Source organism: Symphalangus syndactylus, chromosome 4 (assembly GCF_028878055.3).
Source record: "Symphalangus syndactylus isolate Jambi chromosome 4, NHGRI_mSymSyn1-v2.1_pri, whole genome shotgun sequence".
Classification (NCBI taxonomy): domain Eukaryota; kingdom Metazoa; phylum Chordata; class Mammalia; order Primates; family Hylobatidae; genus Symphalangus; species Symphalangus syndactylus.
Window position 1 is genome coordinate 63,667,069 of NC_072426.2, and position 14,148 is coordinate 63,681,216.

Below are 14,148 nucleotides of genomic sequence, written 5' to 3' on the forward strand. Positions count from 1 at the left end.
AGCCAGCACAGAACATTTCCCACCCATAAACAACATTGATCAGCACAGTGATTTTTGAAATTTGAACTATCTATGAGCATTTTAGACATAAAAAGATATGGAGTCCTTACTGAAAAGTCAGATCGGCAATAATTGGTTATCACTGAGTAGTAGACACCCTCTTTAGATGGGTATTTGCAGTTGATTTTACAATATCCCCAACATTGTCTCTTCTCCCCAATAGGATGAAAGTGTCTCTTGACATTTATCAATAAGCTTATGCTGGTTTTCTTGCTGTTCAATTAAGAAGAAAGTAAAAGAGCAACACTAGAAAGATGGTGGAGCCAGAGCAAAGAAAAACTCCTTTGGTTCTAGAAAATCTCCTGAAAAAGAGGAAGGCTTCTCAAGCCCTCAAAGCCACCCAAGCAAAGCAGGCAGTTTGGCGAAGAAGGAGCAGAGGAAAGGAAAAGAGCTCAGATTTAAACGACTGGAATCATTCCTACACGATTCCTGGTGGCAGAAACGTGACGAGATGTGTCTCAGACGACTAGGTAAAACCTCACATCTTGGAATTGCCAGATAAACATTCCTTGGCCTTTGTTGTACACATAGAAAGGATTGATAGCGTGAGCTTGCTGGTGCAGAGAACCATTGCAAGACTTCACCTAAAGAAAATTTTTAGTGGTGTCTTTGTAAAAGTCACCCCCTAGAACCTAAAAATGCTGTGTATAATGGAACCTTATGTGACCTGGGGATTTCCAAATCTTAAGTGTGTCTGGGAACTCTCTTTGAAACATGGACAAGCCAAGGTCAAGAATAAGTCCATCCCTCTGACACACAACACAGTGATTGAGGAGCACCTGGGGAAGCTTGGCTCATTTGCTTCGAAGACCTCATTCATGAAATTGCCCTCCCAGGGAAGCATTTCTAGGAGATCTCGTGGTTCTTGCACTCTTTCCACCTCTCAGTGGCCCATCATGCTACCCAAAATACAGTGGGCTTCCTCAAGGATATGGGCACACCTGGCTATCAGGGTGAACTCATCAATCAGCTCATCTGCCAGCTGAACTAGACCCAGATGCCAAACTGCAGTAAATTTTTATCAATGAAGTGGAAGCATGTGTTTTTGTGTTTTGGGGGGAAATTTTTATCGAGTATCTTCAGAGATTATTTCCTGCTTTATATTCAAAAACTGGAAAGGAAGGGTCAAAGAAAAGACAGTAGCTGGCCAGCTGTGGTGGCTCACATCTGTAACCCCAGCACTTTGGCAGGCCGAGGCAGGCAGATCACCTGAGGTTGGGAGTTCGAGACTAGCCTGACCAACATGGAGAAACTCTGTCTCTACTAAAAATACAAAAATTAGCCAGGCGTGGTGGAGCATGCCTGTAATCCTAGCTACTCAGGAGACTGAGGCAGGAGAATCGCTTGAACCCAGGAGGTGGAGGTTGCAGTGAGCCGAGATCATGCCACTGCACTCCAGCCCTGGCAACAAGAGTGAAACTCTGTCTCAAAAAAAAAAAAAAAAAGAAGAACAAGACAGTAGCTTATGTTCACAGCAAGCACCTCTCTTCACAGTCCAGTTCCAAGGAAAAATTCCAGCATTTTCTACATTGGCTGGCGCCTCGTCTGAAATCAGCACATTCCATGGAGGAAGGCATCCTGCTTTGTTGCATCTTCTAGCCCAGGGTTTAATGTTGGTAACTGAGTAACTCTAGCTTTTGTACAAGGCTCCCTAAGACTCCTGCAGCAGTCGACCAAGCCCAGGGACACAACTGAATCTGGGGATTCCTGGGGCCTTGTTTTGTAAAAGACTTGAAATACATGTAGGGAGAAAGGCACAAAAATAAATGTTCACTTGTCTCTGTAAAAGAAAAAAAAAAGAAGAAGAAGGAGAAGAAAGTAAAAGATTATCATTCTAGGGGTTGTCATTCATTACCCACAAGGCCCTGGCCCCTGGAAGCATTCGAGTTTGAAAACTCAAGCAATATTGAAGGAACCCCTAATCCCAGTCATCCTGACCCCACTGTTTGCAAAATCTAGACAGATAAGGTTACTTTGTCAGACACGTAGGCTTTCCATTTTGTATAATTTTGCTATAAGCAGCATTCTTTATCAAAACTCTTGGAGTGCAATTCAGAGGAGGCATTTGAATACATAAAATCATCTATTCAACAGAGGGGGAAAACACTACCTCTAAAAATGTCTTCCAGCATGTTGAAAAAGCACTCAATTTGGAGGCAACAAAGCCAAGCCAATACTGACTGCACAAACAATAGGGTACTTCTTTTCAGATCAAGTAAAACATGCATACATAGGAAACTTTCAAAATAGAATTTTTGCAATCTGCTAGTGAAATAATTTAAGAAGTATACATAACATTTTACATTTTATAAAATGACATTATACTACTCCTTTCTATGTTCACAGCAACCCTGAAGAGGTTATATTATTATCTCATTGTATAGATCAGGACTCTTCTATTTAGTAGTGAACTGATTTATGTAAGGTCAAATTGTACTAACCACTACTAACCAGCAAAGCTGGAGTCAGACATAGTTCTTTTGACATAAATGTATTATTCTCTCCATTACAAAACAACCACATTCCATTATTTGCCTTTCACTAAAATTTCAGAAATATATTCATAAAAATAAAGCCAGAAGGGATATAGCACTGCAAATCATACTAACCATCAGGAGACATCTCACATCCCAGGCACTCAGATCTTTATTTCCCCCAAACAAAATAGAGAAATAAAAAGATAACTACTTTAAACAATTCTTCTTCCTGTTCAGGTTTTAAAAACAATGTTTTTGTTTTTATGTTCTAGATGATTAGTCAAGATATTTACTAGAGGCAATGAAAGGTCATGGAAATACTTATGCTACAGACAAGTTCATTGAAAATTTCAACAAGGAAGTTGTATAGACACAGCCTATTAAAACTGAAAGAGATTCTAAAATTGTGTAACCTGATTCTCTTATTTCTAGATGAGGAGGCAGAGCCCAGAAAAATGGCATTACTTCTAAAGCTGACGTGTAAACCCCCAATCTCCAAAACCCTAAGAGTGTACATTTCTCATTAATTTCTGAGTTCATCCTTTTTGTTCATATTATAACTGTGATCTTTTCCCCCTTCGTATTTTCTGTTTGGAAAGTGATTTCTTTGTAATAATTGGCCTGTTAGAGTTTATTTCTTTTCTGGTGTTCATCTTTGTATAAGAGTTATTGTTAAGTAATATATGGTAACTTAGTGGCAGCGAAACCACCATTCAAACCAAAATCTAGGGCTTTGTCCATAACATGCTACAAATGAACATACACTCCTCTCCATCCAATCTTTCCATACCACTTTATACACAATCTCTCCTTATGCTGAATCTTATATTCAGTCTTGCTGCCCTCTGTATATGGGTCTATTGCATCTGTGTGTGCTCCTAAAAAGTTTGCATGTGTGTCTGGAAATAAACCATCAGATTAAGAATATTCACTCTTTAGTTTTTGTTTTTTGTTTTGTTTTGTTTTGCTCGTCTCTTTTCTTCTTCTCACACTCTAACAATGATATCTTCAGACAGTAATTAACTTTCTGCTTTTCTCTCTAGCAACTCTTTTTTTCACAGACTTGATTCTGTCAGGCTTCAAACTCCAGAAACTTCACCTCTCACTTGGATTCTAATGATGCTATAGTAGATTTCTAATCTCTACCCACCTCTAATGACATCATCTTAATTGCTTATGTGCTTGGACATTGTTCTTTGAATTCAGGATTTTTAATGCTAGTAGTTACATAAGCAGAATATGCATGTACAAAAAAAGAAATAAAGTTACTAAATATATACTCTAAAGAAATCAAGGTGGCCGGGCACAGTGGCTCACGGTTGTAATCCCAGCACTTTGGGAGGCTGAGGTGGGTGGATCACGAGGTCAGGAGTTTGAGACCAACCTGGCCAAGGTGGTGAAACCCCATCTCTACTAAAAATACAAAAATTAGCCTGGCGTGGTGGTGGGCACCTGTAATCCCAGCTACTCAGGAGGCTGAGGCAGGAGAATTGCTTGAACCCGTGAGGCGGAGGTTGCAGTGAGCCAAGATCGCACCACTGCACTCCAGCCTGGGCAACAAGAGCAAGACTCCATCTCAAAAAAAAAAAAAAATCAAGGTTTGGCTAGGAAAAAGTAAATAGCAGAGATAATATTTAAGTTGGAGGAAGAACCTCATGGAGAAGAGCCACCATTCCAGGCACAGATAACAGAAATCTGGACTTTTACATGACAATTATTTTTACCTTGTCTAAGCTACTGTTACTTGAGCTCTTTCTATTTCTTATCTCTGAACCTAATTATAGCTAAAATGTTGGTTTCTGTGGGCCATAAAATAATAATGGCTAACATGAACTGCTTATTTATTAGTTTCCAAGACAGGTGTGAAGAACCGAACATCTACTACCTCATTTAATCTTCATACAACTCTCTGAGTTGGTCGCCACTATCATTCTCATTTTAGATAAAGCTTTTTCTTTCAAAGCACCTGGTTCAGGGTCCTAGAGTCAGAAAGTGATTGAGCTAGGATTCCACTCTTAACCACATCTCCATTCTTCTTTCTCTCACAGGTACTTCATAACAACATATGGACTGCTATGTTATTAAATTATAAACCACTAATCTGTTAGATAAACTGACTTTCTAAAAAGACTTTCTAATTACTTTATTTCAGTTACTGAAGGATCCAGTGAAAAGAACAAAGATCTTTTCACTCAGGGCCCAGATCCAGCTGTAGCAGGGTTTTCTGTCCCTTACCTACTGAATTTTAAAAAATTCAGGCCTGAGGACTTTTTGTAACTGGTCCTTCAGATGTAAATAGCAGTGTTTACCCTCTTGTATCACATAAAGATGATGAGAGGATTTGTTTTATGGTTCAGAGAAGTATTGAAGCACAATTTTTCAATCCTTATGGTAATTTTTACCAGTGAGAAATTGCTTCTGTCTGTTTGCAATGTGACCTGACTACAGTGGTCTATAAATTAGGGCTGTTTATTATTAGGTGGCAAAAAGGAACTCATCCCAGCTGAATCAGGCCCTTGTAAGGAATTTCCAGGAAGCCCCATCCAACAACATTCCTCATACATTTTATTGATTGTCCACCTATAAATGCAAGGAAAGTTTAGAAATGCAGCTTGGTATATGGCTGTCATTAGCTTGGTATATGGCTGTCCCAAATACAATCTGTTGCTAAGGTAGAGAAGGAGGAGAGACTGGGAAGGCAACCAGCAGTCTCAGCCAAACGAATAACCACCATGGGTAGAGCACACAGACACTTCACTGTTGACTCTGCTTACCCCTACATCTAGACCTTCACGGGAGTGTGGATGGTTTCAACTAACATGCAACACAACATGTTTTTATCTTTTGAAGGTCAGCATATCAGGCAGAGAATAAGAGAGTGAAGACCCTGGAAGATGCTGGAATGTCTGCTTCCAGTTCAGGAGATGATGGACTCCTTTATTCATCCAGGTGGACTTCTTTTGAGTATTAATTGGGGTAACAGTTCTGTTATTAGAAAAGGGAACTTTTTCACCTTGGTTCTGATGCTGCACTGAAAACCTGACATTTTGATTCTTTTTAGATGGCCCTATTGAAAGCAACACAAGGAAAATACTTAGCATGTAAATCTCTTTCTTTTTCATCTGAAAATAACATCAGTTATTGCATCATCTGAAAAGAAGTAATCTCTTACAGTTAATCAATGTCATTGCCTTTGAATATTCAATTCCTGTCAACACAGAATTTGAAACTTCAATTAAGTTGTATTAGTTAATGATTATCAGGCCTACTAAATGACCTTCTGTAACCTGTCATCTGGGGAAATGGAAACAAAGGGATCTTTCCAGTAATTACAGTTATTGAAATGATTTAATATATGCTTAGAATTGAAAAAACTTAAATATGTCCGTATAGGACAATATGCAAATTTAGATGATTCAAATAATGCAGTTGCATCAATAATATGGGATTATCATTAACTTTTGTAAGCCTTAATGCCACTAGTTTAGGTAAATTTAAAATCCCTCTAAAAGTCAAGCCTTCCTTACATTTGGTCATCAATCAAACACTTCCCTCTGGGTTCTCCGTCTTGGAAACAGACATCAGCCTTCTCCCAGGTATCCAAGCCAGAAGCATGTTAACAGAATAACCAAGTTCTGTAAAATATTTAAAGAGGTTTACGCTGAGCCAATATGAGTGACCATGCCCCAGGGTACAGTCTCAAGCTATCTTGAAAGAGTATAACCAAGGCAGTCAGGTTACCGTTTTGCTTTATGCATTTTAGGAAGACAAGAATTATAAGTAAATTCATAAATCAATACATGAAAGGTATACATGGGTTCAGCCTAAAGAGGCAAGATATGTTGAAGTTGGGGGGTGGGAGGAGAGGTGAAGGGTTGGGTGAGGGGGCTTACAGGTCATAGGTGGATTCAAAGATTTTCTAATTGGCAGTTGGTTGAAAGAGTTAAGCTTTGTCTAAAGATTTGAAGTCTGTAGAAAGAAATGTTTGAGTTAAGATAAGGGGGGGTTGTGGAGACCAATGTTGTAATAAGATAATAATATAGATGAAGACTCCAGATAGCCGCCTTCAGAGAGAATAGATGGTAAATGTCTCTCTTCAGACCTTTAAGGTGTCAGACTCTCATTTAATCTCTCCTAGATCCAGGAAAGACCTAGAAAGGGAAGTTCTGGCTGCATTAATGAAGATTCTTTACACATGCAGGTTTCCTCCACAAGACATCGCTTTGCAGGACATTTCAAAATATATCAAAGAAATATAGTTAGGGGTAAAATATTTTCAGTTCCTTCAGGGTGTGCTATCTGTCATGTGATGCTATACCAGAGTCAGGTTGGAATTTGATATCTTATTGAAACAAAGAATCTGTTTTGTCAGTCTTATGATCATTATTTCAATGGTAATGCTGGTCAATTGTGCCCAAACCCCAAAAGGGAGAGGGTATGACTTCACTTTTCATCATGGACAGGAATGCAGTTTTGCAGGTTTTCCTGGGGTCCCCTTGACCAAGAGGGGGTCAGTTCAGTAGGTGGGGAGGCTTAGGATTTTATTTTTGGTTAACAAGCCTGAGAACCAACCTAGACTGTTCCCTTTTCCCTCATGCCCACCCCCATCTAGCTAGTTACTTTGTCCTGAGGATTTCACCTTCCCAGTACTAATTGCACCTGCTCTGTACTTTCCTCTTCCAGGCCACTGTTCTGGTTAAGTCCTTGTCATCTCTTATCTGACAAGGTTTCAGCAAGAGTCTCTGATGGGGTCCCTTTGCCCACAATTTCAACTCATTCAGTCCATTCAAATCCTGTAGAGTTCCAGAGATATTTCTAAATTACAAATCTGAACTTGTCACTACTCTCTTGTTGAAAATCCTTTATGGCTCTACAATTTCCAGGATAAAGGCCAGTCTCTTTGGCTTAGCACTTGAGGGTCTTTTTGTCCTTGCTTTTGCCTGTCACTCTAATCTTATCCCTGTCACACCCTTTACACATCTTTGCTCCAACCTCACTGAACAACTAATTACTCCCTATGTATGTCATGCTGTTTACTACCTCCATGACATTTCAGTTCTTTCCCTCTAAAATTCCCCTGGAATCCCTTGCATTCTCTTCCTTAATTCTTTAGCGTCTTCATCTTGTCCTTCCAAACTGCTCAAGTGCTACCCTTCAAAGAAGCCCTCTTTTCCTACCTTCTCATTTAGCTGCCCAGCCTCTGTGCTTCTAAGTCACCCAGCACACATCTAGAAATAAGTCACTCTACTTGACCACTTGGAATTCCTTCATCTACTTGGGTCTCACCACTAATAAAGAAAGAGCTCCTGGAAGACAAGAGCTATTTTTTTCTCTCTTTTATATTCCTAGAGCCCAGCACAGTGTCTGTCACAGAGTGGATGCTGAATAAAACTTTAGTAAGCAACATAAGGAAAGAATCACAGAGTTTGGAATATTAAGCAGTATCAGTTTTTACAAGTACCCACATTAGCATACTCAAAAAAAAAACAGCCTCTGCCATGCCACATCCCAGCCACCTTTCACTCATCCCTTACTATTTGCGATTAACACTGACATAGTGAAGAGCACATCCTCGTTCTCAACAATTCTACTGAGGGAAAAAATGAAGCACCTTTTTTAACCTTTTGATTACATTTGAAACACAGAAGAACTTGAACAGGAATGGAAATTACCCAAAACAAGTGTTGCTCCTCCTTTCTCACATTTATGGCAGACATAACCATCTGATGAGAGCACTCTATTCTCTGAGATCTCAGAACCAGACTCCTATCATCCCATGAGACAGCCACAACTAATCAGTCAGCATGTGCTCTCCCTGAACTAGATTAATAGGTATGTGTGACATAGAAACACTAAACTATTGGAGGGGAGATGGGGAGCAGGTTAGCACATGGGTCCCTCTAGACTGGGATAGTGGCAAGTGCCCCTTCCATCTTCAGAATGTCTCCCCTGTTCCTTCTGGGGAATGTCCTTGCCCACTCCAAACACGGGGCTTGAATGGATGCTGCCTTTTCTCATAGGCAAGCAGTGGGCGCTAGACTAAAGGTGACTTAGTTATCATCGTTTTCTGCTGTTTTAAAACTCGACACTATTAGTGTCACTATCAATGTTGAGTTTTAAAATAGCAGAGGCAAAGTGAAATGGGAATAATCTAGTAGTAGTATTAGGTTGGTGCAAAAGTAATGCGGTTTTTGTCATTACTTTTAATGGCATTGCCATTACTTCTAATTTGTCATTACTTTTAGTGGCAAAACCACAATTAGTTTTTCACCAACCTAATATAATCAAGTCATTGTGTAGTAGTATTATCAAGGAGAGTGAGGCTCAGGAACCGTTGGTCACCATTTTTACCTCCATGTTGACAAATCAATCTTCCACAGGAGAGAAACCGGGGTGATAAAGAGCAAGTCTTGAAGGTTATTAGTGATCAAGACCCTAAGCCCCAAAGTAGGCATCACATGTCAGCTCTTCCCACAGATAGTGACTTGTCCTAAAATCTTTCCAATATGCCTCTGCTGGCCTTAAACTGATTCAAGTTAGTTATCTGTAACTAGTAGCACAAAGAATTCTGACTAATTCAAAACTGTAATACCTAGGACCTTAATATTCATAGAATCAGCAAGACTTAGCCAAGAATTTGTGGCTTTAAAGCTGTTAGGAGAAGTGTTGTAAAACACTGACAAACAACATAATTTACCCTTTGCTGCTTTAAGCTAATAGAAAAGTGACTGATATGTTAACATTTTTACTTTTGATTATTACAAAACTCTTTTATCTTTTCTAGGAAGCACTAGGGTGAAGTGGGATAAAACCCTATACTGGGAGTCAGGTCCCTTAGAGTCCGTTTCTGTCCTACCACTAATTAGTTATGCAATCATTAAACCCAGCCAGTCTTCAGCCATGCATGTTTTTAAAGGAAGCACAAGATTTCAATGCACAAGATTTTGAAAATATTTGGCAAACATCAGTTTAATGTCTTTAGAATACTTGAATAAGAGAAAGATGAATATTTCAGCAGAAAATAAACAAAAGATGTGAACAGGCAATTCATAAAAAGATATAAAAGGTTAATAGAGCTTTGAAATAGGCTTAACCACATTTATCACCAAAGACATACAAATTAAAACAACCGAGATGTGGGGGCAGTTCCAAGATGGCCGAATAGAAACAGCTCCAGTCTACAGCTCCCAGCATGAGCGACGCAGAAGACGGATGATTTCTGCATTTCCAACTGAGCCTCCACTGCTGATACCCAGGCAAACAGGGTCTGGAGTGGACCTCCAGCAAACTCCAACAGACCTGCAGCTGAGGGTCCTGACTGTTAGAAGGAAAACTAACAACCTGAAAGGACATCCACACGAAAACCCCATCTGTACGTCACCATCATCAAAGATCAAAGGTAGATAAAACCACAAAGATGGGAAAAAATCAGAGCAGAGAAACTGAAAATTCTAAAAATCGAGCGCCTCTCCTCCTCCAAAGGAATGCAGCTCCCCATCAGCAATGGAACAAAGCTGGACAGAGAATGACTTCGATGAGTAGAGAGAAGAAGGCTTCAGACGATCAAACTTCTCTGAGCTAAAGGAGGAAATTCAAACCTTTGGCAAAGAAGTTAAAAACCTTGAAAGAAGATTAGACAAATGGCTAACTAGAATAACCAATGCAGGGAAGTCCTTAAAGGACCTGATGGAGCTGAAAATCATGGCATGAGAACTACATGACGAATGCACAAGCTTCAGTAGCCAATTCAATCAGCTGGAAGAAAGGTTATCAGTGATGGAATATCAAATGAATGAAATTGAAGCCAGAAGAGAATTTTAGAGAAAAAAGAATAAAATGAAATGAACAAAACCTCCAAGAAATATGGGACTATGTGAAAAGACCAAATCTATGTCTGACTGGTGTACCCGAAAGTGACGGGGAGAATGGAACCAAGTTGGAAAACACTCTGCAGGTTATTATCCAGGAGAAATTCCCCAATCTAGCAAGGCAGGCCAACATTCAAATTCAGGAAATACAGAGAACGCCACAAAGATACTCCCTGAGAAGAGCAACTCCAAGCCACATAATTGTCAGATTCACCAAAGTTGAAATGAAGGAAAAAATGTTAAGGGCAGCCAGAGAGAAAGGTCGGATTACCCACAAAGGGAAGCCCTTCAGACTAACATCAGATCTCTACAACCTAGAAGAGAGTAGGGGCCAATATTCAGCATTCTTAAAGAAAAGAATTTTCAACCCAGAATTTCATATCCAGCCAAACTAAGATTCATAAGTGAAGGAGAAATAAAATCCTTTACAGACAAGCAAATTCTGAGAGATTTTATCACCACCAGGCCTCCCGTACAAGAGCTCCTGAAGGAAGCACTAAACATGGAAAGGAACAACCGGTACCAGCCACTGCAAAAACATGCCAAATTGTAAAGACCATCAAGGCTAGGAAGAAACTGCATCAACTAATGAGCACAATAATCAGCTAACATCATAATGACAGGATCAAATTCACACATAACCATATTAACCTTAAATGTAAATGGGCTAAATGCTCCAGTTAAAAGACACAGATTGGCAAATTGGATAAAGAGTCAAGACCCATCAGTGTGCTGTATTCAGGAAACCCATCTCACGTGCAGAGGCACATATTGGCTCAAAATAAAAGGATGGAGGAAGATCTACCAAACAAATGGAGAACAAAAAAAGGCAGGGGTTGCAATCCTAGTCTCTGATAAAACAGACTTTAAACCAACAAAGACCAAAAGAGACAAAGAAGGCCATTACATAGTGGTAAAGGGATCAATTCAACAAAAAGAGCTAACTATCTTAAATATATATGCACCCAATACAGGAGCACCCAGACTCATAAAGCAAGTCCTTAGTGACCTATAAAGAAACTTAGACTCCCACGCAATAATAATGGGAGACTTTAACACCCCACTGTCAACATTAGACAGATCAATGACACAGAAAGTTAACAAGGATATCCAGGAATTGAACTCAGCTCTGCACCAAGCAGACCTAATAGACATCTACAGAACTCTCCACCCCAAGTCAACAGAGTATACATTCTTCTCAGCACCACACTGCACTTATTCCAAAATTGACCACATAATTGGAAGCAAAGCACTCCTCAGCAAATGTAAAAGAACAGAAATTATAACAAACTCTCTCTCAGACCACATGCAATCACACTAGAACTCAGGATTAACAAACTCATTCAAAACCGCTCAACTACATGGAAACTGAACAACCTGCTCCTGAATGACTACTGGGTACATAACGAAATGAAGGCAGAAATAAAGATGTTCTTTGAAACCAATGAGAACAAAGACACAACATACCAGAATCTCTGGGACACATTCAAAGCAGTGTGTAGAGGGAAATTTATAGCACTAAATGCCCACAAGAGAAAGCAGGAAAGATCTAAAATTGACAGCCTAACATCACAATTAAAAGAACTAGAGTAGCAAGAGCAAACACATTCAAAAGCTAGCAGAAGGCAAGAAATAACTAAGATCAGAGCAGAATTGAAGGAAATAGAGACACAAAAAACCCTTCAAAAAATTAATGAATCCAGGAGCTGGTTTTTTGAAAAGATCAACAAAATTGATAGACCGCTAGCAAGACTAATAAAGAAGAAAAGAGAGAAGAATCAAATAGATGCAATAAAAAATCATAAAGGCAATATCACCACCGATCCCACAGAAATACAAACTACCATCAGAGAATACTATAAACACCTCTATGCAAATAAACAAGAAAATCTAGAAGAAATGGATAAATTCCTGCACACATACACCCTCCCAAGACTAAACAAGGAGGAAGTTGAATCTATGAATAGACCAATAACAGACTCTGAAATTGTGGCAATAATTAATACCTTACCAACCAAAAAAAGTCCAGGACCAGACAGATTCACAGCCAAATTCTACCAGAGGTACAAGGAGGAGCTGGTACCATTCCTTCTGATACTATTCCAATCAACAGAAAAAGAGGGAATGCTCCCTAACTCATTTTATGAGGCCAGCATCATCCTGATACCAAAGGCTGGCAGAGACACAACAGAAAAAGAGAATTTTAGACCAATATCCTTGATGAACATTGATGCAAAAATCCTCAATAAAATACTGGAAAACCAAATCCAACAGCACATCAAAAAGCTTATCCACCATGATCAAGTGGGCTTCATCCCTGGGATGCAAGGCTGGTTTAACATTCGCAAATCAATAAATGTAATCCAGCATATAAACAGAACCAACGACAAAAACCACATGATTATCTCAATAGATGCAGAAAAGGCCTTTGACAAAATTCAATAGCCCTTCATGCTAAAAACTCTCAATAAATTGCGTATTGATGGGACATATCTCAAAATAATAAGAGCTATCTATGACAGACCCACAGCCAGTATCATACTGAATGGGCAAAAACTGGAAGGATTCCCTTTGAAAACTGGCACATGACAGGGATGCCCTCGCTCACCACTCCTATTCAACATAGTGTTGGAAGTTCTGGCCAGGGCCATTAGGCAGGAGAAGGAAATAAAGGATATTGAATTAGGAAAAGAGGAAGTCAAATTGTCCCTGTTTGCAGATAACATGATTGTATATCTAGAAAACCCCATCGTCTCAGCCCAAAATCTCCTTAAGCTGATAGGCAAGTTCAGCAGAGTCTCAGGATACAAAATCAATGTGCAAAAATCACAAGCATTCTTATAAACCAATAACAGACAAACAGAGAGCCAAATCATGAGTGAACTCCCATTCACAACTGCTTCAAAGAGAATAAAATACCTAGGAATCCAACTTACAAGGGATGTGAAGGACCTCTTCAAGGAGAACTACAAACCACTGCTCAATAAAATAAAAGAGAATACAAACAAATGGAAGAACATTCCAGGCTCATGGGTAGGAAGAATCAATATCGTGAAAATGGCCATACTGTCCAAGGTAATTTATAGGTTCAATGCCATCCCTATCAAGCTACCAATGACTTTCTTCACAGAATTGGAAAAAACTACTTTAAAGTTCATATGGAACCAAAAAAGAGCCCGCATTGCAAAGTCAATCCTAAGCCAAAAGAACAAAGCTGGAGGCATCACGCTACCTGACTTCAAACTATACTACAAGGCTACAGCAACCAAAACAGCATGGTACTGCTACCAAAACAGAGATATAGACCAATGCAACAGAAGAGAGCCCTCAGAAATAATGCCACACATCTACAACTATCTGATCTTTGACTAACCTGACAAAAACAAGCAATGGAGAAAGGATTCCCTATTTAATAAACGGAGCTGGGAAAACTGGCTAGCCATATGTAGAAAGCTGAAACTGGATCCCTTCCTTACACCTTATACAAAAATTAATTCAAGATGGATTAAAGACTTACATGTTAGACCTAAAACCATAAAAACCCTAGAAGAAAACGTAGGCATTACCATTCAGGACATAGGCATTGGCAAGGACTTCATTTCTAAAACACCAAAAGCAATGGCAACAAAAGCCAAAATTTACAAATGGGATCTAATTTAACTCAAGAGCTTCTGCACAGCAAAAGAAACTACCATCAGAGTGAACAGGCAACCTACAAAATGGGAGAAAATTTTTGCAATCTA

General features: G+C 39.4%; 2 pseudogenes; one reads left to right on the forward strand and one right to left on the reverse strand.

Moving 5' to 3' along the window:
• Positions 1-14,148, reverse strand: part of LOC129480244 (zinc finger protein 701-like) — a 71,977-nt pseudogene that overhangs the window by 11,297 nt on the left and 46,532 nt on the right.
• Positions 312-1,051, forward strand: LOC129480245 (large ribosomal subunit protein uL30-like 1; annotated as a pseudogene).